Source organism: Dendrobates tinctorius, unplaced genomic scaffold (assembly GCF_039654945.1).
Source record: "Dendrobates tinctorius isolate UK_male_01 unplaced genomic scaffold, ASM3965494v1 ptg000184l, whole genome shotgun sequence".
Classification (NCBI taxonomy): Eukaryota; Metazoa; Chordata; class Amphibia; order Anura; family Dendrobatidae; genus Dendrobates; species Dendrobates tinctorius.
In genome coordinates, this window is record NW_027361851.1 from 18,765,520 (window position 1) to 18,792,337 (window position 26,818).

The following is a 26,818-nucleotide window of genomic DNA, read 5'->3' on the forward strand; positions in this document are numbered from 1 at the left end:
AAACATTCATGTGTTCAAAAGGAAAAAGTTACCGTTTCTCAAATTTTTAACATTTTGTTTTCTGTAGATAGTTAAGATTTTTAGGCCTTTTGATCATGATCAGTCCATGTGCTTTGTTTAATATCTCCTTAAAATGTAAACGGTGAAGAAAAAGCATTTTGCCGAAACCCGGGATTGGACCAGGGACCTTTAGATCTTCAGTCTAACGCTCTCCCAACTGAGCTATTTCGGCCATATCTATACATTTTCTGGGGGGTTTGACACTCTGCAAATGTCAAGTGTCACACCTGGAGGGATATATTATAATTTTTCATTTGACTGTTTTTTGAAGCATGATTTCTATTTGAAACGCCTTCCATTTTGCTGTACATATTTAATAACATTCATTAACTATTTGTGAATGAGTAGAAAAAGACAGCAATTTTGCCATTGAATTTTTACATTTTCAGTTTGTCTCCATGCACCAGTATAATTCTGACCCTGTGCTTCTAGAATAGGTCATGGTCGCACATAAAACACAATTTGCATGCATAATGTTACATCAAGTTTTATTTTTTATGAGATGCAAACAATTGGAGCAAAAAAGAGACAAAATTTTAGAGAAAATATTTTATTGATTGTTAAAAGTGAGACCATTTGTCCCAAAATGTGCTGAAACATGTCAGAATGACATGGGCATTTCACATTTTTTAAACTATGATTACCTACTTGTTAAGTTTTTGTTTATTAAATATCGTTATGGTCTATTGATGTATGAGGTGAAAACTATGAAAGTAGACTTACCAGCAAATCCGTTTCTAGATATATTTCATGACAGCACTGTAGAAGGTTGATTCCCTACCCTAATAGGGACAGAGAACACAAAGAGGTGAAATAGTCCCTCCTCATTGACTGTCCAAAGGATTTTTCTAGTGCCAAAAGAACAACAGACATATGCACAAAAAATCTGTTTGATGTTCCTAGAGTTCTTTTTTGAGAGGACAAATTCAGATTCACTCCAAAGACTCTCAGGAAATTTTTCAAAACCACATTACATGAAGATAAAGTTTCTTGAAATTAAATGTTGATGTCAGAAGTGGGATTTGAACCCACGCCTCCAGGGGAAACTGCAACCTAAACGCAGCGCATTAGACCACTCAGCCATCTTGACTTCGATATGCAATTGGAACTTAACTCCTTCCATGCTAGTCAGCAGAAATGTTACCATTCCTTGTGATTAAAAACTTGTCACACCACCCCAAAAAAGTCAATAAATAACATTTTTTATATGCGTACTTTTCGTCTGCATTAATTTTTAAACCTCCATTTATTTTGTTTGGATATTAGAAATGTTAGATTTCTCACAAATGCGGTGATGCACCACATTTCTTCAGAAACTACTGTTTGGCCACACAGCAGGGCTTTGAAAGGAAGAGCCCTATTTGGGTTTTGCAATGCAGATTTTGCAGGAATACCTTGCAGATGAAATTTGCAGAGTACCAAAACAGCAGAAAACCTCCCAAAGTGACCACATTTTAGAAATTATTTTGCACAATGAGTTAATCAACACCTGCAATTACTATTGTCAGCCTATAGGTGTTTTCACTCTGAACCATCCAGCATTGCAAGTATGCCAGTTTAGTGCCCAGCTTTTGCTTGCAGAGACAAGCAACCCATACATTTTTAAGTGGGCTCTACTCACTGGAGCAATGTCAAATATGTAGATGCTTTGTCTCACCATTAAAGTAGAAACCTCCTATATTTCAAATTAAAGATGACGGACCTGTGTGGAGCTTGAGTTTTTTGCCTTTTTGACTTTGTCCACAGCATATTTTTTAAGGACATTTGTCTCAGTAATGCCTCAGTGTTTCAAAGTCAAACAAGCTGACTATAATCATTCAGCTAGTGTCTGATAAGTGCTGTCTGTTTCAGCTATCAGGTTACCTTTTAATCCTCTTACAGCTAAGTCAATCTGAAATAAAACAAAATAGAGGAAAAATTACTAAAAAACATTCATGTGTTCAAAAGGAAAAAGTTACCGTTTCTCAAATTTTTAACATTTTGTTTTCTGTAGATAGTTAAGATTTTTAGGCCTTTTGATCATGATCAGTCCATGTGCTTTGTTTAATATCTCCTTAAAATGTAAACGGTGAAGAAAAAGCATTTTGCCGAAACCCGGGATTGGACTAGGGACCTTTAGATGTTCAGTCTAACGCTCTCCCAACTGAGCTATTTCGGCCATATCTATACATTTTCTGGGGGGTTTGACACTCTGCAAATGTCAAGTGTCACACCTGGAGGGATATATTATAATTTTTCATTTGACTGTTTTTTGAAGCATGATTTCTATTTGAAACGCCTTCCATTTTGCTGTACATATTTAATAACATTCATTAACTATTTGTGAATGAGTAGAAAAAGACAGCAATTTTGCCATTGAATTTTTACATTTTCAGTTTGTCTCCATGCACCAGTATAATTCTGACCCTGTGCTTCTAGAATAGGTCATGGTCGCACATAAAACACAATTTGCATGCATAATGTTACATCAAGTTTTATTTTTTATGAGATGCAAACAATTGGAGCAAAAAAGAGACAAAAATTTAGAGAAAATATTTTATTGATTGTTAAAAGTGAGACCATTTGTCCCAAAATGTGCTGAAACATGTCAGAATGACATGGGCATTTCACATTTTTTAAACTATGATTACCTACTTGTTAAGTTTTTGTTTATTAAATATCGTTATGGTCTATTGATGTGTGAGGTGAAAACTATGAAAGTAGACTTACCAGCAAATCCGTTTCTAGATATATTTCATGACAGCAATGTAGAAGGTTGATTCCCTACCCTAATAGGGACAGAGAACACAAAGAGGTGAAATAGTCCCTCCTCATTGACTGTCCAAAGGATTTTTCTAGTGCCAAAAGAACAACAGACATATGCACAAAAAATCTGTTTGATGTTCCTAGAGTTCTTTTTTGAGAGGACAAATTCAGATTCACTCCAAAGACTCTCAGGAAATTTTTCAAAACCACATTACATGCCTCCAGGGGAGACTGCGACCTAAACGCAGCGCCTTAGACCACTTGGCCATCCTGACTTCGATATGCAATTGGAACTTAACTCCTTCCATGCTAGTCAGCAGAAATGTTACCATTCCTTGTGATTAAAAACTTGTCACACCACCCCAAAAAAGTCAATAAATAACATTTTTTATATGCGTACTTTTCGTCTGCATTAATTTTTAAACCTCCATTTATTTTGTTTGGATATTAGAAATGTTAGATTTCTCACAAATGCGGTGATGCACCACATTTCTTCAGAAACTACTGTTTGGCCACACAGCAGGGCTTTGAAAGGAAGAGCCCTATTTGGGTTTTGCAATGCAGATTTTGCAGGAATACCTTGCAGATGAAATTTGCAGAGTACCAAAACAGCAGAAAACCTCCCAAAGTGACCACATTTTAGAAATTATTTTGCACAATGAGTTAATCAACACCTGCAATTACTATTGTCAGCCTATAGGTGTTTTCACTCTGAACCATCCAGCATTGCAAGTATGCCAGTTTAGTGCCCAGCTTTTGCTTGCAGAGACAAGCAACCCATACATTTTTAAGTGGGCTCTACTCACTGGAGCAATGTCAAATATGTAGATGCTTTGTCTCACCATTAAAGTAGAAACCTCCTATATTTCAAATTAAAGATGACGGACCTGTGTGGAGCTTGTGTTTTTTGCCTTTTTGACTTTGTCCACAGCATATTTTTTAAGGACATTTGTCTCAGTAATGCCTCAGTGTTTCAAAGTCAAACAAGCTGACTATAATCATTCAGCTAGTGTCTGATAAGTGCTGTCTGTTTCAGCTATCAGGTTACCTTTTAATCCTCTTACAGCTAAGTCAATCTGAAATAAAACAAAATAGAGGAAAAATTACTAAAAAACATTCATGTGTTCAAAAGGAAAAAGTTACCGTTTCTCAAATTTTTAACATTTTGTTTTCTGTAGATAGTTAAGATTTTTAGGCCTTTTGATCATGATCAGTCCATGTGCTTTGTTTAATATCTCCTTAAAATGTAAACGGTGAAGAAAAAGCATTTTGCCAAAACCCAGGATTGGACCAGGGACCTTTAGATGTTCAGTCTAACGCTCTCCCAACTGAGCTATTTCGGCCATATCTATACATTTTCTGGGGGGTTTGACACTCTGCAAATGTCAAGTGTCACACCTGGAGGGATATATTATAATTTTTCATTTGACTGTTTTTTGAAGCATGATTTCTATTTGAAACGCCTTCCATTTTGCTGTACATATTTAATAACATTCATTAACTATTTGTGAATGAGTAGAAAAAGACAGCAATTTTGCCATTGAATTTTTACATTTTCAGTTTGTCTCCATGCACCAGTATAATTCTGACCCTGTGCTTCTAGAATAGGTCATGGTCGCACATAAAACACAATTTGCATGCATAATGTTACATCAAGTTTTATTTTTTATGAGATGCAAACAATTGGAGCAAAAAAGAGACAAAAATTTAGAGAAAATATTTTATTGATTGTTAAAAGTGAGACCATTTGTCCCAAAATGTGCTGAAACATGTCAGAATGACATGGGCATTTCACATTTTTTAAACTATGATTACCTACTTGTTAAGTTTTTGTTTATTAAATATCGTTATGGTCTATTGATGTGTGAGGTGAAAACTATGAAAGTAGACTTACCAGAAAATCTGTTTCTAGATATATTTCATGACAGCACTGTAGAAGGTTGATTCCCTACCCTAATAGGGACAGAGAACACAAAGAGGTGAAATAGTCCCTCCTCATTGACTGTCCAAAGGATTTTTCTAGTGCCAAAAGAACAACAGACATATGCACAAAAAATCTGTTTGATGTTCCTAGAGTTCTTTTTTGAGAGGACAAATTCAGATTCACTCCAAAGACTCTCGGGAAATTTTTCAAAACCACATTACATGAAGATAAAGTTTCTTGAAATTAAATGTTGATGTCAGAAGTGGGATTTGAACACACGCCTCCAGGAGAGACTGCGACCTGAACGCAGCGCCTTAGACCGCTCGGCCATCCTGACTTCGATATGAAATTGGAACTTAACTCCTTCCATGCTAGTCAGCAGAAATGTTACCATTCCTTGTGATTAAAAACTTGTCACACCACCCCAAAAAAGTCAATAAATAACATTTTTTATATGCGTACTTTTCGTCTGCATTAATTTTTAAACCTCCATTTATTTTGTTTGGATATTAGAAATGTTAGATTTCTCACAAATGCGGTGATGCACCACATTTCTTCAGAAACTACTGTTTGGCCACACAGCAGGGCTTTGAAAGGAAGAGCCCTATTTGGGTTTTGCAATGCAGATTTTGCAGGAATACCTTGCAGATGAAATTTGCAGAGTACCAAAACAGCAGAAAACCTCCCAAAGTGACCACATTTTAGAAATTATTTTGCACAATGAGTTAATCAACACCTGCAATTACTATTGTCAGCCTATAGGTGATTTCACTCTGAACCATCCAGCATTGCAAGTATGCCAGTTTAGTGCCCAGCTTTTGCTTGCAGAGACAAGCAACCCATACATTTTTAAGTGGGCTCTACTCACTGGAGCAATGTCAAATATGTAGATGCTTTGTCTCACCATTAAAGTAGAAACCTCCTATATTTCAAATTAAAGATGACGGACCTGTGTGGAGCTTGTGTTTTTTGCCTTTTTGACTTTGTCCACAGCATATTTTTTAAGGACATTTGTCTCAGTAATGCCTCAGTGTTTCAAAGTCAAACAAGCTGACTATAATCATTCAGCTAGTGTCTGATAAGTGCTGTCTGTTTCAGCTATCAGGTTACCTTTTAATCCTCTTACAGCTAAGTCAATCTGAAATAAAACAAAATAGAGGAAAAATTACTAAAAAACATTCATGTGTTCAAAAGGAAAAAGTTACCGTTTCTCAAATTTTTAACATTTTGTTTTCTGTAGATAGTTAAGATTTTTAGGCCTTTTGATCATGATCAGTCCATGTGCTTTGTTTAATATCTCCTTAAAATGTAAACGGTGAAGAAAAAGCATTTTGCCGAAACCCGGGATTGGACTAGGGACCTTTAGATGTTCAGTCTAACGCTCTCCCAACTGAGCTATTTCGGCCATATCTATACATTTTCTGGGGGGTTTGACACTCTGCAAATGTCAAGTGTCACACCTGGAGGGATATATTATAATTTTTCATTTGACTGTTTTTTGAAGCATGATTTCTATTTGAAACGCCTTCCATTTTGCTGTACATATTTAATAACATTCATTGACTATTTGTGAATGAGTAGAAAAAGACAGCAATTTTGCCATTGAATTTTTACATTTTCAGTTTGTCTCCATGCACCAGTATAATTCTGACCCTGTGCTTCTAGAATAGGTCATGGTCGCACATAAAACACAATTTGCATGCATAATGTTACATCAAGTTTTATTTTTTATGAGATGCAAACAATTGGAGCAAAAAAGAGACAAAAATTTAGAGAAAATATTTTATTGATTGTTAAAAGTGAGACCATTTGTCCCAAAATGTGCTGAAACATGTCAGAATGACATGGGCATTTCACATTTTTTAAACTATGGTTACCTACTTGTTAAGTTTTTGTTAATTAAGTATCGTTATGGTCTATTGATGTATGAGGTGAAAACTATGAAAGTAGACTTACCAGCAAATCCGTTTCTAGATATATTTCATGACAGCACTGTAGAAGGTTGATTCCCTACCCTAATAGGGACAGAGAACACAAAGAGGTGAAATAGTCCCTCCTCATTGACTGTCCAAAGGATTTTTCTAGTGCCAAAAGAACAACAGACATATGCACAAAAAATCTGTTTGATGTTCCTAGAGTTCTTTTTTGAGAGGACAAATTCAGATTCACTCCAAAGACTCTCAGGAAATTTTTCAAAACCACATTACATGCCTCCAGGGGAGACTGCGACCTGAACGCAGCGCCTTAGACCGCTCGGCCATCCTGACTTCGATATGCAATTGGAACTTAACTCCTTCCATGCTAGTCAGCAGAAATGTTACCATTCCTTGTGATTAAAAACTTGTCACACCACCCCAAAAAAGTCAATAAATAACATTTTTTATATGCGTACTTTTCGTCTGCATTAATTTTTAAACCTCCATTTATTTTGTTTGGATATTAGAAATGTTAGATTTCTCACAAATGCGGTGATGCACATCTCCTTAAAATGTAAATGGTGAAGAAAAAGCATTTTGCCAAAACCCGGGACCTTTAGATCTTCAGTCTAATGCTCTCCCAACTGAGCTATTTCGGCCATATCTATACATTTTCTGGGGGGTATGACACTCTGCAAATGTCAAGTGTCACACCTGGAGGGATATATTATAATTTTTCATTTGAGTGTTTTTTGAAGCATGATTTCTATTTGAAACGCCTTCCATTTTGCTGTACATATTTAATAACATTCATTAACTATTTGTGAATGAGTAGAAAAAGACAGCAATTTTGCCATTGAATTTTTACATTTTCAGTTTGTCTCCATGCACCAGTATAATTCTGACCCTGTGCTTCTAGAATAGGTCATGGTCGCACATAAAACACAATTTGCATGCATAATGTTACATCAAGTTTTATTTTTTATGAGATGCAAACAATTGGAGCAAAAAAGAGACAAAAATTTAGAGAAAATATTTTATTGATTGTTAAAAGTGAGACCATTTGTCCCAAAATGTGCTGAAACATGTCAGAATGATATGGGCATTTCACATTTTTTAAACTATGATTACCTACTTGTTAAGTTTTTGTTTATTAAGTATCGTTATGGTCTATTGATGTATGAGGTGAAAACTATGAAAGTAGACTTACCAGCAAATCCGTTTCTAGATATATTTCATGACAGCACTGTAGAAGGTTGATTCCCTACCCTAATAGGGACAGAGAACACAAAGAGGTGAAATAGTCCCTCCTCATTGACTGTCCAAAGGATTTTTCTAGTGCCAAAAGAACAACAGACATATGCACAAAAAATGTGTTTGATGTTCCTAGAGTTCTTTTTTGAGAGGACAAATTCAGATTCACTCCAAAGACTCTCAGGAAATTTTTCAAAACCACATTACTAAGTTTTGTTTGACCTCATCTAATCAATAAATGAAGATAAAGTTTCTTGAAATTAAATGTTGATGTCAGAAGTGGGATTTGAACCCACTCCTCCAGGGGAGACTGCGACCTGAACGTTGCGCCTTAGACCGCTCGGCCATCCTGACTTTGATATGCAATTGGAACTTAACTCCTTCCATGCTAGTCAGCAGAAATGTTACCATTCCTTGTGATTACAAACTTGTCACACCACCCCAAAAAAGTCAATAAATAACATTTTTTATATGCGTACTTTTCGTCTGCATTAATTTTTAAACCTCCATTTATTTTGTTTGGATATTAGAAATGTTAGATTTCTCACAAATACGGTGATGCACCACATTTCTTCAGAAACTACTGTTTGGCCACACAGCAGGGCTTTGAAAGGAAGAGCCCTATTTGGGTTTTGCAATGCAGATTTTGCAGGAATACCTTGCAGATGAAATTTGCAGAGTACCAAAATAGCAGAAAACCTCCCAAAGTGACCACATTTTAGAAATTATTTTGCACAATGAGTTAATCAACACCTGCAATTACTATTGTCAGCCTATAGGTGTTTTCACTCTGAACCATCCAGCATTGCAAGTATGCCAGTTTAGTGCCCAGCTTTTGCTTGCAGAGGCAAGCAACCCATACATTTTTAAGTGGGCTCTACTCACTGGAGCAATGTCAAATATGTAGATGCTTTGTCTCACCATTAAAGTAGAAACCTCCTATATTTCAAATTAAAGATGACGGACCTGTGTGGAGCTTGTGTTTTTTGCCTTTTTGACTTTGTCCACAGCATATTTTTTAAGGACATTTGTCTCAGTAATGCCTCAGTGTTTCAAAGTCAAACAAGCTGACTATAATCATTCAGCTAGTGTCTGATAAGTGCTGTCTGTTTCAGCTATCAGGTTACCTTTTAATCCTCTTACAGCTAAGTCAATCTGAAATAAAACAAAATAGAGGAAAAATTACTAAAAAACATTCATGTGTTCAAAAGGAAAAAGTTACCGTTTCTCAAATTTTTAACATTTTGTTTTCTGTAGATAGTTAAGATTTTTAGGCCTTTTGATCATGATCAGTCCATGTGCTTTGTTTAATATCTCCTTAAAATGTAAATGGTGAAGAAAAAGCATTTTGCCGAAACCCGGGACCTTTAGATATTCAGTCTAACGCTCTCCCAACTGAGCTATTTCGGCCATATCTATACATTTTCTGGGGGGTTTGACACTCTGCAAATGTCAAGTGTCACACCTGGAGGGATATATTATAATTTTTCATTTGACTGTTTTTTGAAGCATGATTTCTATTTGAAACGCCTTCCATTTTGCTGTACATATTTAATAACATTCATTAACTATTTGTGAATGAGTAGAAAAAGACAGCAATTTTGCCATTGAATTTTTACATTTTCAGTTTGTCTCCATGCACCAGTATAATTCTGACCCTGTGCTTCTAGAATAGGTCATGGTCGCACATAAAACACAATTTGCATGCATAATGTTACATCAAGTTTTATTTTTTATGAGATGCAAACAATTGGAGCAAAAAAGAGACAAAAATTTAGAGAAAATATTTTATTGATTGTTAAAAGTGAGACCATTTGTCCCAAAATGTGCTGAAACATGTCAGAATGACATGGGCATTTCACATTTTTTAAACTATGATTACCTACTTGTTAAGTTTTTGTTTATTAAGTATCGTTATGGTCTATTGATGTATGAGGTGAAAACTATGAAAGTAGACTTACCAGCAAATCCGTTTCTAGATATATTTCATGACAGCACTGTAGAAGGTTGATTCCCTACCCTAATAGGGACAGAGAACACAAAGAGGTGAAATAGTCCCTCCTCATTGACTGTCCAAAGGATTTTTCTAGTGCCAAAAGAACAACAGACATATGCACAAAAAATCTGTTTGATGTTCCTAGAGTTCTTTTTTGAGAGGACAAATTCAGATTCACTCCAAAGACTCTCAGGAAATTTTTCAAAACCACATTACTAAGTTTTGTTTGACCTCATCTAATCAATAAATGAAGATAAAGTTTCTTGAAATTAAATGTTGATGTCAAAAGTGGGATTTGAACCCACGCCTCCAGGGGAGAATTCGACCTGAACGCTGCGCCTTTGACCGCTCGGCCATCCTGACTTCGATATGCAATTGGAACTTAACTCCTTCCATGCTAGTCAGCAGAAATGTTACCATTCCTTGTGATTACAAACTTGTCACACCACCCCAAAAAAGTCAATAAATAACATTTTTTATATGCGTACTTTTCGTCTGCATTAATTTTTAAACCTCCATTTATTTTGTTTGGATATTAGAAATGTTAGATTTCTCACAAATACGGTGATGCACCACATTTCTTCAGAAACTACTGTTTGGCCACACAGCAGGGCTTTGAAAGGAAGAGCCCTATTTGGGTTTTGCAATGCAGATTTTGCAGGAATACCTTGCAGATGAAATTTGCAGAGTACCAAAACAGCAGAAAACCTCCCAAAGTGACCACATTTTAGAAATTATTTTGCACAATGAGTTAATCAACACCTGCAATTACTATTGTCAGCCTATAGGTGTTTTCACTCTGAACCATCCAGCATTGCAAGTATGCCAGTTTAGTGCCCAGCTTTTGCTTGCAGAGGCAAGCAACCCATACATTTTTAAGTGGACTCTACTCACTGGAGCAATGTCAAATATGTAGATGCTTTGTCTCACCATTAAAGTAGAAACCTCCTATATTTCAAATTAAAGATGACGGACCTGTGTGGAGCTTGTGTTTTTTGCCTTTTTGACTTTGTCCACAGCATATTTTTTAAGGACATTTGTCTCAGTAATGCCTCAGTGTTTTAAAGTCAAACAAGCTGACTATAATCATTCAGCTAGTGTCTGATAAGTGCTGTCTGTTTCAGCTATCAGGTTACCTTTTAATCCTCTTACAGCTAAGTCAATCTGAAATAAAACAAAATAGAGGAAAAATTACTAAAAAACATTCATGTGTTCAAAAGGAAAAAGTTACCATTTCTCAAATTTTTAACATTTTGTTTTCTGTAGACAGTTAAGATTTTTAGGCCTTTTGATCATGATCAGTCCATGTGCTTTGTTTAATATCTCCTTAAAATGTAAACGGTGAAGAAAAAGCATTTTGCCGAAACCCGGGATTGGACCAGCGACCTTGAGATCTTCAGTCTAACGCTCTCCCAACTGAGCAATTTCGGCCATATCTATACATTTTCTGGGGGGTTTGACACTCTGCAAATGTCAAGTGTCACACCTGGAGGGATATATTATAATTTTTCATTTGACTGTTTTTTGAAGCATGATTTCTATTTGAAACGCCTTCCATTTTGCTGTACATATTTAATAACATTCATTAACTATTTGTGAATGAGTAGAAAAAGACAGCAATTTTGCCATTGAATTTTTACATTTTCAGTTTGTCTCCATGCACCAGTATAATTCTGACCCTGTGCTTCTAGAATAGGTCATGGTCGCACATAAAACACAATTTGCATGCATAATGTTACATCAAGTTTTATTTTTTATGAGATGCAAACAATTGGAGCAAAAAAGAGACAAAAATTTAGAGAAAATATTTTATTGATTGTTAAAAGTGAGACCATTTGTCCCAAAATGTGCTGAAACATGTCAGAATGACATGGGCATTTCACATTTTTTAAACTATGATTACCTACTTGTTAAGTTTTTGTTTATTAAGTATCGTTATGGCCTATTGATGTATGAGGTGAAAACTATGAAAGTAGACTTACCAGCAAATCCGTTTCTAGATATATTTCATGACAGCACTGTAGAAGGTTGATTCCCTACCCTAATAGGGACAGAGAACACAAAGAGGTGAAATAGTCCCTCCTCATTGACTGTCCAAAGGATTTTTCTAGTGCCAAAAGAACAACAGACATATGCACAAAAAATCTGTTTGATGTTCCTAGAGTTCTTTTTTGTGAGGACAAATTCAGATTCACTCCAAAGACTCTCAGGAAATTTTTCAAAACCACATTACTAAGTTTTGTTTGACCTCATCTAATCAATAAATGAAGAAAAAAGTTTCTTGAAATTAAAAGTTGATGTCAGAGGTGGGATTTGAACCACTTGTAAACGGTGAAGAAAAAGCATTTTGCCGAAACCCGGGATTGGAACAGGGACCTTTGGATCTTCAGTCTAACGCTCTCCCAACTGAGATATTTCGGCCATATCTATACCTTTTCTGGGGGGTTTGACACTCTGCAAATGTCAAGTGTCACACCTGGAGGGATATATTATAATTTTTCATTTGACTGTTTTTTGAAGCATGATTTCTATTTGAAACGCCTTCCATTTTGCTGTACATATTTAATAACATTCATTAACTATTTGTGAATGAGTAGAAAAAGACAGCAATTTTGCCATTGAAGTTTTACATTTTCAGTTTGTCTCCATGCACCAGTATAATTCTAACCCTGTGCTTCTAGAATAGGTCATGGTCGCACATAAAACACAATTTGCATGCATAATGTTACATCAAGATTTATTTTTTATGAGATGCAAACAATTGGAGCAAAATAGAGACAAAAATTTAGAGAAAATATTTTATTGATTGTTAATGTTAAAAGTGAGACCATTTGTCCCAAAATGTGCTGAAACATGTCAGAATGACATGGGCATTTCACATTTTTTAAACTATGATTACCTACTTGTTAAGTTTTTGTTTATTAAGTATCGTTATGGTCTATTGATGTATGAGGTGAAAACTATGAAAGTAGACTTACCAGCAAATCCGTTTCTAGATATATTTCATGACAGTACTGTAGAAGGTTGATTCCCTACCCTAATAGGGACAGAGAACACAAAGAGGTGAAATAGTCCCTCCTCATTGACTGTCCAAAGGATTTTTCTAGTGCCAAAAGAACAACAGACATATGCACAAAAAATCTGTTTGATGTTCCTAGAGTACTTTTTTGAGAGGACAAATTCAGATTCACTCCAAAGACTCTCAGGAAATTTTTCAAAACCACATTACTAAGTTTTGTTTGACCTCATCTAATCAATAAATGAAGATAAAGTTTCTTGAAATTAAATGTTGATGTCAAAAGTGGGATTTGAACACACAACTCCACCTGAATGCAGCGCCTTAGACCGCTCGGCCATCCTGACTTTGATATGCAATTGGAACTTAACTCCTTCCATGCTAGTCAGCAGAAATGTTACCATTCCTTGTGATTAAAAACTTGTCACACCACCCCAAAAAGTCAATAAATAACATTTTTTATATGCGTACTTTTCGTCTGCATTAATTTTTAAACCTCCATTTATTTTGTTTGGATATTAGAAATGTTAGATTTCTCACAAATGCGGTGATGCACCACATTTCTTCAGAAACTACTGTTTGGCCACACAGCAGGGATTTGAAAGGAAGAGCCCTATTTGGGTTTTGCAATGCAGATTTTGCAGGAATACCTTGCAGATGAAATTTGCAGAGTACCAAAACAGCGGAAAACCTCCCAAAGTGACCACATTTTAGAAATTATTTTGCACAATGAGTTAATCAACACCTGCAATTACTATTGTCAGCCTATAGGTGTTTTCACTCTGAACCATCCAGCATTGCAAGTATGCCAGTTTAGTGCCCAGCTTTTGCTTGCAGAGACAAGCAACCCATACATTTTTAAGTGGGCTCTACTCACTGGAGCAATGTCAAATATGTAGATGCTTTGTCTCACCATTAAAGTAGAAACCTCCTATATTTCAAATTGAAGATGACGGACCTGTGTGGAGCTTGTGTTTTTTGCCTTTTTGACTTTGTCCACAGCATATTTTTTAAGGACATTTGTCTCAGTAATGCCTCAGTGTTTCAAAGTCAAACAAGCTGACTATAATCATTCAGCTAGTGTCTGATAAGTGCTGTCTGTTTCAGCTATCAGGTTACCTTTTAATCCTTTTACAGCTAAGTCAATCTGAAATAAAACAAAATAGAGGAAAAATTACTAAAAAACATTCATGTGTTCAAAAGGAAAAAGTTACCGTTTCTCAAATTTTTAACATTTTGTTTTCTGTAGATAGTTAAGATTTTTAGGCCTTTTGATCATGATCAGTCCATGTGCTTTGTTTAATATCTCCTTAAAATGTAAACGGTGAAGAAAAAGCATTTTGCCAAAACCCGGGATTGGACCAGGGACCTTTAGATCTTCAGTCTAACACTCTCCCAACTGAGCTATTTCGGCCATATCTATACATTTTCTGGGGGGTTTGACACTCTGCAAATGTCAAGTGTCACACCTGGAGGGATATATTATAATTTTTCATTTGACTGTTTTTTGAAGCATGATTTCTATTTGAAACGCCTTCCATTTTGTTGTACATATTTAATAACATTCATTAACTATTTGTGAATGAGTAGAAAAAGACAGCAATTTTGCCATTGAATTTTTACATTTTCAGTTTGTCTCCATGCACCAGTATAATTCTGACCCTGTGCTTCTAGAATAGGTCATGGTCGCACATAAAACACAATTTGCATGCATAATGTTACATCAAGTTTTATTTTTTATGAGATGCAAACAATTGGAGCAAAAAAGAGACAAAAATTTAGAGAAAATATTTTATTGATTGTTAATGTTAAAAGTGAGACCATTTGTCCCAAAATGTGCTGAAACATGTCAGAAGGACATGGGCATTTCACATTTTTTAAACTATGATTACCTACTTGTTAAATTTTTGTTTATTAAGTATCGTTATGGTCTATTGATGTATGAGGTGAAAACTATGAAAGTAGACTTACCAGCAAATCCGTTTCTAGATATATTTCATGACAGCACTGTAGAAGGTTGATTCCCTACCCTAATAGGGACAGAGAACACAAAGAGGTGAAATAGTCCCTCCTCATTGACTGTCCAAAGGATTTTTCTAGTGCCAAAAGAACAACAGACATATGCACAAAAAATCTGTTTGATGTTCCTACAGTTCTTTTTTGAGAGGACAAATTCAGATTCACTCCAAAGACTCTCAGGAAATTTTTCAAAACCACATTACTAAGTTTTGTTTGACCTCATCTAATCAATAAATGAAGAAAAAAGTTTCTTGAAATTAAAAGTTGATGTCAGAGGTGGGATTTGAACCACTTGTAAACGGTGAAGAAAAAGCATTTTGCCGAAACCCGGGATTGGACCAAGGACCTTTAGATCTTCAGTCTAACGCTCTCCCAACTGAGCTATTTCAGCCATATCTATACATTTTCTGGGGGGTTTGACACTCTGCAAATGTCAAGTGTCACACCTGGAGGGATATATTATAATTTTTCATTTGACTGTTTTTTGAAGCATGATTTCTATTTGAAACACCTTCCATTTTGCTGTACATATTTAATAACATTCATTAACTATTTGTGAATGAGTAGAAAAAGACAGCAATTTTGCCATTGAATTTTTACATTTTCAGTTTGTCTCCATGCACCAGTATAATTCTGACCCTGTGCTTCTAGAATAGGTCATGGTCGCACATAAAACACAATTTGCATGCATAATGTTACATCAAGTTTTATTTTTTATGAGATGCAAACAATTGGAGCAAAAAAGAGACAAAAATTTAGAGAAAATATTTTATTGATTTTTAATGTTAAAAGTGAGACCATTTGTCCCAAAATGTGCTGAAACATGTCAGAATGACATGGGCATTTCACATTTTTTAAACTATGATTACCTACTTGTTACGTTTTTGTTTATTAAGTATCGTTATGGTCTATTGATGTATGAGGTGAAAACTATGAAAGTAGACTTACCAGCAAATCCGTTTCTAGATATATTTCATGACAGCACTGTAGAAGGTTGATTCCCTACCCTAATAGGGACAGAGAACACAAAGAGGTGAAATAGTCCCTCCTCATTGACTGTCCAAAGGATTTTTCTAGTGCCAAAAGAACAACAGACATATGCACAAAAAATCTGTTTGATGTTCCTACAGTTCTTTTTTGAGAGGACAAATTCAGATTCACTCCAAAGACTCTCAGGAAATTTTTCAAAACCACATTACTAAGTTTTGTTTGACCTCATCTAATCAATAAATGAAGAAAAAAGTTTCTTGAAATTAAAAGTTGATGTCAGAGGTGGGATTTGAACCACTTGTAAACGGTGAAGAAAAAGCATTTTGCCGAAACCCGGGATTGGACCAGGGACCTTTAGATGTTCAGTCTAACGCTCTCCCAACTGAGCTATTTCGGCCATATCTATACAATTTCTGGGGGTTTTGACACTCTGCAAATGTCAAGTGTGACACCTGGAGGGATATATTATAATTTTTCATTTGACTGTTTTTTGAAGCATGATTTCTATTTGAAACGCCTTCCATTTTGCTGTACATATTTAATAACATTCATTAACTATTTGTGAATGAGTAGAAAAAGACAGCAATTTTGCCATTGAAGTTTTACATTTTCAGTTTGTCTCCATGCACCAGTATAATTCTGACCCTGTGCTTCTAGAATAGGTCATGGTCGCACATAAAACACAATTTGCATGCATAATGTTACATCAAGTTTTATTTTTTATGAGATGCAAACAATTGGAGCAAAAAAGAGACAAAAATTTAGAGAAAATATTTTATTGATTTTTAATGTTAAAAGTGAGACCATTTGTCCCAAAATGTGCTGAAACATGTCAGAATGACATGGGCATTTCACATTTTTTAAACTATGATTACCTACTTGTTACGTTTTTGTTTATTAAGTATTGTTATGGTCTATTGATGTATGAGGTGATAACTATGAAAGTAGACTTACCAGCAAATCCGTTTCTAGATATATTTCATGACAGCACTGTAGAAGGTTGATTCCCTACCCTAATAGGGACAGAGAACACAAAGAGGTGAAATAGTCCCTCCTCATTGACTGTCCAAAGGATTTTTCTAGTGCCAAAAGAACAACAGACATATGCACAAAAAATCTGTTTGATGTTCCTAGAGTTCTTTTTTGAGAGGACAAATTCAGATTCACTCCAAAGACTCTCAGGAAATTTTTCAAAACCACATTACTAAGTTTTGTTTGACCTCATCTAATCAATAAATGAAGATAAAGTTTCTTGAAATTAAATGTTGATGTCAGAAGTGGGATTTGAACCCACGCCTCCAGGGGAGACTGCTACCTGAACGCAGCGCCTTAGACCGCTCTGCCATCCTGACTTCGATATGCAATTGGAACTTAACTCCTTCCATGCTAGTCAGCAGAAATGTTACCATTCCTTGTGATTAAAAACTTGTCACACCACCCCAAAAAAGTCAATAAATAACATTTTTTATATGCGTACTTTTCGTCTGTATTAATTTTTAAACCTCCATTTATTTTGTTTGGATATTAGAAATGTTTGATTTCTCACAAATGCGGTGATGCACCACATTTCTTCAGAAACTACTGTTTGGCCACACAGCAGGGCTTTGAAAGGAAGAGCCCTATTTGGGTTTTGCAATGCAGATTTTGCAGGAATACCTTGCAGATGAAATTTGCAGAGTACAAAAACAGCAGAAAACCTCCCAAAGTGACCACATTTTAGAAATTATTTTGCACAATGAGTTAATCAACACCTGCAATTACTATTGTCAGCCTATAGGTGTTTTCACTCTGAACCATCCAGCATTGCAAGTATGCCAGTTTAGTGCCCAGCTTTTGCTTGCAGAGGCAAGCAACCCATACATTTTTAAGTGGGCTCTACTCACTGGAGCAATGTCAAATATGTAGATGCTTTGTCTCACCATTAAAGTAGAAACCTCCTATATTTCAAATTAAAGATGACGGACCTGTGTGGAGCTTGTGTTTTTTGCCTTTTTGACTTTGTCCACAGCATATTTTTTAAGGACATTTGTCTCAGTAATGCCTCAGTGTTTCAAAGTCAAACAAGCTGACTATAATCATTCAGCTAGTGTCTGATAAGTGCTGTCTGTTTCAGCTATCAGGTTACCTTTTAATCCTCTTACAGCTAAGTCAATCTGAAATAAAACAAAATAGAGGAAAAATTACTAAAAAACATTCATGTGTTCAAAAGGAAAAAGTTACCGTTTCTCAAATTTTTAACATTTTGTTTTCTGTAGATAGTTAAGATTTTTAGGCCTTTTGATCATGATCAGTCCATGTGCTTTGTTTAATATCTCCTTAAAATGTAAATGGTGAAGAAAAAGCATTTTGCCGAAACCCGGGACCTTTAGATCTTCAGTCTAACGCTCTCCCAACTGAGCTATTTCGGCCATATCTATACATTTTCTGGGGGGTTTGACACTCTGCAAATGTCAAGTGTCACACCTGGAGGGATATATTATAATTTTTCATTTGACTGTTTTTTGAAGCATGATTTCTATTTGAAACGCCTTCCATTTTGCTGTACATATTTAATAACATTCATTAACTATTTGTGAATGAGTAGAAAAAGACAGCAATTTTGCCATTGAATTTTTACATTTTCAGTTTGTCTCCATGCACCAGTATAATTCTGACCCTGTGCTTCTAGAATAGGTCATGGTCGCACATAAAACACAATTTGCATGCATAATGTTACATCAAGTTTTATTTTTTATGAGATGCAAACAATTGGAGCAAAAAAGAGACAAAAATTTAGAGAAAATATTTTATTGATTGTTAAAAGTGAGACCATTTGTCCCAAAATGTGCTGAAACATGTCAGAATGACATGGGCATTTCACATTTTTTAAACTATGATTACCTACTTGTTAAGTTTTTGTTTATTAAGTATCGTTATGGTCTATTGATGTATGAGGTGAAAACTATGAAAGTAGACTTACCAGCAAATCCGTTTCTAGATATATTTCATGACAGCACTGTAGAAGGTTGATTCCCTACCCTAATAGGGACAGAGAACACAAAGAGGTGAAATAGTCCCTCCTCATTGACTGTCCAAAGGATTTTTCTAGTGCCAAAAGAACAACAGACATATGCACAAAAAATCTGTTTGATGTTCCTAGAGTTCTTTTTTGAGAGGACAAATTCAGATTCACTCCAAAGACTCTCAGGAAATTTTTCAAAACCACATTACTAAGTTTTGTTTGACCTCATCTAATCAATAAATGAAGATAAAGTTTCTTGAAATTAAATGTTGATGTCAGAAGTGGGATTTGAACCCACGCCTCCAGGGGAGACTGCTACCTGAACGCAGCGCCTTAGACCGCTCTGCCATCCTGACTTCGATATGCAATTGGAACTTAACTCCTTCCATGCTAGTCAGCAGAAATGTTACCATTCCTTGTGATTAAAAACTTGTCACACCACCCCAAAAAAGTCAATAAATAACATTTTTTATATGCGTACTTTTCGTCTGTATTAATTTTTAAACCTCCATTTATTTTGTTTGGATATTAGAAATGTTAGATTTCTCACAAATGCGGTGATGCACCACATTTCTTCAGAAACTACTGTTTGGCCACACAGCAGGGCTTTGAAAGGAAGAGCCCTATTTGGGTTTTGCAATGCAGATTTTGCAGGAATACCTTGCAGATGAAATTTGCAGAGTACAAAAACAGCAGAAAACCTCCCAAAGTGACCACATTTTAGAAATTATTTTGCACAATGAGTTAATCAACACCTGCAATTACTATTGTCAGCCTATAGGTGTTTTCACTCTGAACCATCCAGCATTGCAAGTATGCCAGTTTAGTGCCCAGCTTTTGCTTGCAGAGACAAGCAACCCATACATTTTTAAGTGGGCTCTACTCACTAGAGCAATGTCAAATATGTAGATGCTTTGTCTCACCATTAAAGTAGAAACCTCCTATATTTCAAATTTAAGATGACGGACCTGTGTGGAGCTTGTGTTTTTTGCCTTTTTGACTTTGTCCACAGCATATTTTTTAAGGACATTTGTCTCAGTAATGCCTCAGTGTTTCAAAGTCAAACAAGCTGACTATAATCATTCAGCTAGTGTCTGATAAGTGCTGTCTGTTTCAGCTATCAGGTTACCTTTTAATCCTCTTACAGCTAAGTCAATCTGAAATAAAACAAAATAGAGGAAAAATTACTAAAAAACATTCATGTGTTCAAAAGGAAAGTTACCGTTTCTCAAATTTTTAACATTTTGTTTTCTGTAGATAGTTAAGATTTTTAGGCCTTTTGATCAAGATCAGTCCATGTGCTTTGTTTAATATCTCCTTAAAATGTAAACGGTGAAGAAAAAGCATTTTGCCGAAACCCGGGACCTTTAGATCTTCAGTCTAACGCTCTCCCAACTGAGCTATTTCAGCCATATCTATACATTTTCTGGGGGGTTTGACACTCTGCAAATGTCAAGTGTCACACCTGGAGGGATATATTATAATTTTTCATTTGACTGTTTTTTGAAGCATGATTTCTATTTGAAACGCCTTCCATTTTGCTGTACATATTTAATAACATTCATTAACTATTTGTGAATGAGTAGAAAAAGACAGCAATTTTGCCATTGAATTTTTACATTTTCAGTTTGTCTCCATGCACCAGTATAATTCTGACCCTGTGCTTCTAGAATAGGTCATGGTCGCACATAAAACACAATTTGCATGCATAATGTTACATCAAATTTTATTTTTTATGAGATGCAAACAATTGGAGCAAAAAAGAGACAAAATTTTAGAGAAAATATTTTATTGATTGTTAATGTTAAAAGTGAGACCATTTGTCCCAAAATGTGCTGAAACATGTCAGAATGACATGGGCATTTCACATTTTTTAAACTATGATTACCTACTTGTTAAGTTTTTGTTTATTAAGTATCGTTATGGTCTATTGATGTATGAGGTGAAAACTATGAAAGTAGACTTACCAGCAAATCCGTTTCTAGATATATTTCATGACAGCACTGTAGAAGGTTGATTCCCTACCCTAATAGGGACAGAGAACACAAAGAGGTGAAATAGTCCCTCCTCATTGACTGTCCAAAGGATTTTTCTAGTGCCAAAAGAACAACAGACATATGCACAAAAAATCTGTTTGATGTTCCTAGAGTTCTTTTTTGAGAGGACAAATTCAGATTCACTCCAAAGACTCAGGAAATTTTTCAAAACCACATTACTAAGTTTTGTTTGACTCATCTAATCAATAAATGAAGATAAAGTTTCTTGAAATTAAATGTTGATGTCAGAAGTGGGAGAAGTGGGAGTCTGCGACCTGAACGCAGCGCCTTAGACCGCTCGGCCATCCTGACTTCGATATGCAATTGGAACTTAACTCCTTCCATGCTAGTCAGCAGAAATGTTACCATTTCTTGTGATTAAAAACTTGTCACACCACCCCAAAAAAGTCAATAAATAACATTTTTTATATGCGTACTTTTCGTCTGCATTAATTTTTAAATCTCCATTTATTTTGTTTGGATATTAGAAATGTTAGATTTCTCACAAATGCGGTGATGCGCCACATTTCTTCAGAAACTACTGTTTGGCCACACAGCAGGGCTTTGAAAGGAAGAGCCCTATTTGGGTTTTGCAATGCAGATTTTGCAGGAATACCTTGCAGATGAAATTTGCAGAGTACCAAAACAGCAGAAAACCTCCCAAAGTGACCACATTTTAGAAATTATTTTGCACAATGAGTTAATCAACACCTGCAATTACTATTGTCAGCCTATAGGTGTTTTCACTCTGAACCATCCAGCATTGCAAGTATGCCAGTTTAGTGCCCAGCTTTTGCTTGCAGAGACAAGCAACCCATACATTTTTAAGTGGGCTCTACTCACTGGAGCAATGTCAAATATGTAGATGCTTTGTCTCACCATTAAAGTACAAACCTCCTATATTTCAAATTAAAGATGACGGACCTTTGTGGAGCTTGTGTTTTTTGCCTTTTTGACTTTGTCCACAGCATATTTTTTAAGGACATTTGTCTCAGTAATGCCTCAGTGTTTCAAAGTCAAACAAGCTGACTATAATCATTCAGCTAGTGTCTGATAAGTGCTGACTGTTTCAGCTATCATGTTACCTTTTAATCCTCTTACAGCTAAGTCAATCTGAAATAAAACAAAATAGAGGAAAAATTACTAAAAAACATTCATGTGTTCAAAAGGAAAAAGTTACCGTTTCTCAAATTTTTAACATTTTGTTTTCTGTAGATAGTTAAGATTTTTAGGCCTTTTGATCATGATCAGTCCATGTGCTTTGTTTAATATCTCTTTAAAATGTAAACGGTGAAGAAAAAGCATTTTGCCGAAACCCGGGATTGGACCAGGGACCTTTAGATCTTCAGTCTAACGCTCTCCCAACTGAGCTATTTCGGCCATATCTATACATTTTCTGGTGGGTTTGACACTCTGCAAATGTCAAGTGTCACATCTGGAGGGATATATTATAATTTTTCATTTGACTGTTTTTTGAAGCATGATTTCTATTTGAAACGCCTTCCATTTTGCTGCACATATTTAATAACATTCATTAACTATTTGTGAATGAGTAGAAAAAGACAGCAATTTTGCCATTGAATTTTTACATTTTCAGTTTGTCTCCATGCACCAGTATAATTCTGACCCCGTGCTTCTAGAATAGGTCATGGTCGCACATAAAACACAATTTGCATGCATAATGTTACATCAAGTTTTATTTTTTATGAGATGCAAACAATTGGAGCAAAAAAGAGACAAAAATTTAGAGAAAATATTTTATTGATTGTTAATGTTAAAAGTGAGACCATTTGTCCCAAAATGTGCTGAAACATGTCAGAATGACATGGGCATTTCACATTTTTTAAAATATGATTAGCTACTTGTTACGTTTTTGTTTATTAAGTATCGTTATGGTCTATTGATGTATGAGGTGAAAACTATGAAAGTAGACTTACCAGCAAATCCGTTTCTAGATATATTTCATGACAGCACTGTAGAAGGTTGATTCCCTACCCTAATAGGGACAGAGAACACAAAGAGGTGAAATAGTCCCTCCTCATTGACTGTCCAAAGGATTTTTCTAGTGCCAAAAGAACAACAGACATATGCACAAAAAATCTGTTTGATGTTCCTAGAGTTCTTTTTTGAGAGGACAAATTCAGATTCACTCCAAAGACTCTCAGGAAATTTTTCAAAACCACATTACTAAGTTTTGTTTGACCTCATCTAATCAATAAATGAAGAAAAAAGTTTCTTGAAATTAAAAGTTGATGTCAGAGGTGGGATTTGAACCACTTGTAAACGGTGAAGAAAAAGCATTTTGCCGAAACCCGGGATTGGACCAAGGACCTTTAGATCTTCAGTCTAACGCTCTCCCAACTGAGATATTTCAGCCATATCTATACATTTTCTGGGGGGTTTGACACTCTGCAAATGTCAAGTGTCACACCTGGAGGGATATATTATAATTTTTCATTTGACTGTTTTTTGAAGCATGATTTCTATTTGAAACGCCTTCCATTTTGCTGTACATATTTAATAACATTCATTAACTATTTGTGAATGAGTAGAAAAAGACAGCAATTTTGCCATTGAATTTTTACATTTTCAGTTTGTCTCCATGCACCAGTATAATTCTGACCCTGTGCTTCTAGAATAGGTCATGGTTGCACATAAAACACAATTTGCATGCATAATGTTACATCAAGTTTTATTTTTTATGAGATGCAAACAATTGGAGCAAAAAAGAGACAAAAATTTAGAGAAAATATTTTATTGATTTTTAATGTTAAAAGTGAGACCATTTGTCCCAAAATGTGCTGAAACATGTCAGAATGACATGGGCATTTCACATTTTTTAAACTATGATTACCTACTTGTTACGTTTTTGTTTATTAAGTATCGTTATGGTCTATTGATGTATGAGGTGAAAACTATGAAAGTAGACTTACCAGCAAATCCGTTTCTAGATATATTTCATGACAGCACTGTAGAAGGTTGATTCCCTACCCTAATAGGGACAGAGAACACAAAGAGGTGAAATAGTCCCTCCTCATTGACTGTCCAAAGGATTTTTCTAGTGCCAAAAGAACAACAGACATATGCACAAAAAATCTGTTTGATGTTCCTACAGTTCTTTTTTGAGAGGACAAATTCAGATTCACTCCAAAGACTCTCAGGAAATTTTTCAAAACCACATTACTAAGTTTTGTTTGACCTCATCTAATCAATAAATGAAGAAAAAAGTTTCTTGCAATTAAAAGTTGATGTCAGAGGTGGGATTTGAACCACTTGTAAACGGTGAAGAAAAAGCATTTTGCCGAAACCCGGGATTGGACCAAGAACCTTTAGATCTTCAGTCTAACGCTCTCCCAACTGAGCTATTTCAGCCATATCTATACATTTTCTGGGGGGTTTGACACTCTGCAAATGTCAAGTGTCACACCTGGAGGGATATATTATAATTTTTCATTTGACTGTTTTTTGAAGCATGATTTCTATTTGAAACACCTTCCATTTTGCTGTACATATTTAATAACATTCATTAACTATTTGTGAATGAGTAGAAAAAGACAGCAATTTTGCCATTGAATTTTTACATTTTCAGTTTGTCTCCATGCACCAGTATAATTCTGACCCTGTGCTTCTAGAATAGGTCATGGTCGCACATAAAACACAATTTGCATGCATAATGTTACATCAAGTTTTATTTTTTATGAGATGCAAACAATTGGAGCAAAAAAGAGACAAAAATTTAGAGAAAATATTTTATTGATTTTTAATGTTAAAAGTGAGACCATTTGTCCCAAAATGTGCTGAAACATGTCAGAATGACATGGGCATTTCACATTTTTTAAACTATGATTACCTACTTGTTCCTTTTTTTTTTATTAAGTATCGTTATGGTCTATTGATGTATGAGGTGAAAACTATGAAAGTAGACTTACCAGCAAATCCGTTTCTAGATATATTTCATGACAGCACTGTAGAAGGTTGATTCCCTACCCTAATAGGGACAGAGAACACAAAGAGGTGAAATAGTCCCTCCTCATTGACTGTCCAAAGGATTTTTCTAGTGCCAAAAGAACAACAGACATATGCACAAAAAATCTGTTTGATGTTCCTACAGTTCTTTTTTGAGAGGACAAATTCAGATTCACTCCAAAGACTCTCAGGAAATTTTTCAAAACCACATTACTAAGTTTTGTTTGACCTCATCTAATCAATAAATGAAGAAAAAAGTTTCTTGCAATTAAAAGTTGATGTCAGAGGTGGGATTTGAACCACTTGTAAACGGTGAAGAAAAAGCATTTTGCCGAAACCCGGGATTGGACCAGGGACCTTTAGATCTTCAGTCTAACGCTCTCCCAACTGAGCTATTTCGGCCATATCTATACAATTTCTGGGGGGTTTGACACTCTGCAAATGTCAAGTGTGACACCTGGAGGGATATATTATAATTTTTCATTTGACTGTTTTTTGAAGCATGATTTCTATTTGAAACGCCTTCCATTTTGCTGTACATATTTAATAACATTCATTAACTATTTGTGAATGAGTAGAAAAAGACAGCAATTTTGCCATTGAAGTTTTACATTTTCAGTTTGTCTCCATGCACCAGTATAATTCTGACCCTGTGCTTCTAGAATAGGTCATGGTCGCACATAAAACACAATTTGCATGCATAATGTTACATCAAGTTTTATTTTTTATGAGATGCAAACAATTGGAGCAAAAAAGAGACAAAAATTTAGAGAAAATATTTTATTGATTTTTAATGTTAAAAGTGAGACCATTTGTCCCAAAATGTGCTGAAACATGTCAGAATGACATGGGCATTTCACATTTTTTAAACTATGATTACCTACTTGTTACGTTTTTGTTTATTAAGTATCGTTATGGTCTATTGATGTATGAGGTGAAAACTATGAAAGTAGACTTACCAGCAAATCCGTTTCTAGATATATTTCATGACAGCACTGTAGAAGGTTGATTCCCTACCCTAATATGGACAGAGAACACAAAGAGGTGAAATAGTCCCTCCTCATTGACTGTCCAAAGGATTTTTCTAGTGCCAAAAGAACAACAGACATATGCACAAAAAATCTGTTTGATGTTCCTAGAGTTCTTTTTTGAGAGGACAAATTCAGATTCACTCCAAAGACTCTCAGGAAATTTTTCAAAACCACATTACTAAGTTTTGTTTGACCTCATCTAATCAATAAATGAAGAAAAAAGTTTCTTGAAATTAAAAGTTGATGTCAGAGGTGGGATTTGAACCACTTGTAAACGGTGAAGAAAAAGCATTTTGCCGAAACCCGGGATTGGACCAAGGACCTTTAGATCTTCAGTCTAACGCTCTCCCAACTGAGCTATTTCAGCCATATCTATACATTTTCTGGGGGGTTTGACACTCTGCAAATGTCAAGTGTCACACCTGGAGGGATATATTATAATTTTTCATTTGACTGTTTTTTGAAGCATGATTTCTATTTGAAACACCTTCCATTTTGCTGTACATATTTAATAACATTCATTAACTATTTGTGAATGAGTAGAAAAAGACAGCAATTTTGCCATTGAATTTTTACATTTTCAGTTTGTCTCCATGCACCAGTATAATTCTGACCCTGTGCTTCTAGAATAGGTCATGGTCGCACATAAAACACAATTTGCATGCATAATGTTACATCAAGTTTTATTTTTTATGAGATGCAAACAATTGGAGCAAAAAAGAGACAAAAATTTAGAGAAAATATTTTATTGATTTTTAATGTTAAAAGTGAGACCATTTGTCCCAAAATGTGCTGAAACATGTCAGAATGACATGGGCATTTCACATTTTTTAAACTATGATTACCTACTTGTTACGTTTTTGT

General features: G+C 35.3%; 3 non-coding genes across 3 annotated transcripts; all 3 read right to left on the bottom strand.

The window, feature by feature from the left end:
• Positions 1-159: 159 nt before the first annotated feature.
• Positions 160-232, bottom strand: TRNAF-GAA (transfer RNA phenylalanine (anticodon GAA)). The gene has a single exon. It is a non-coding gene; the product is annotated as a tRNA-Phe (tRNA).
• A 22,032-nt stretch (positions 233-22,264) lies between these two features.
• Positions 22,265-22,337, bottom strand: TRNAF-GAA (transfer RNA phenylalanine (anticodon GAA)). The gene has a single exon. It is a non-coding gene; the product is annotated as a tRNA-Phe (tRNA).
• Positions 22,338-25,252: 2,915 nt separating this feature from the next.
• Positions 25,253-25,325, bottom strand: TRNAF-GAA (transfer RNA phenylalanine (anticodon GAA)). The gene has a single exon. It is a non-coding gene; the product is annotated as a tRNA-Phe (tRNA).
• Positions 25,326-26,818: the final 1,493 nt, after the last annotated feature.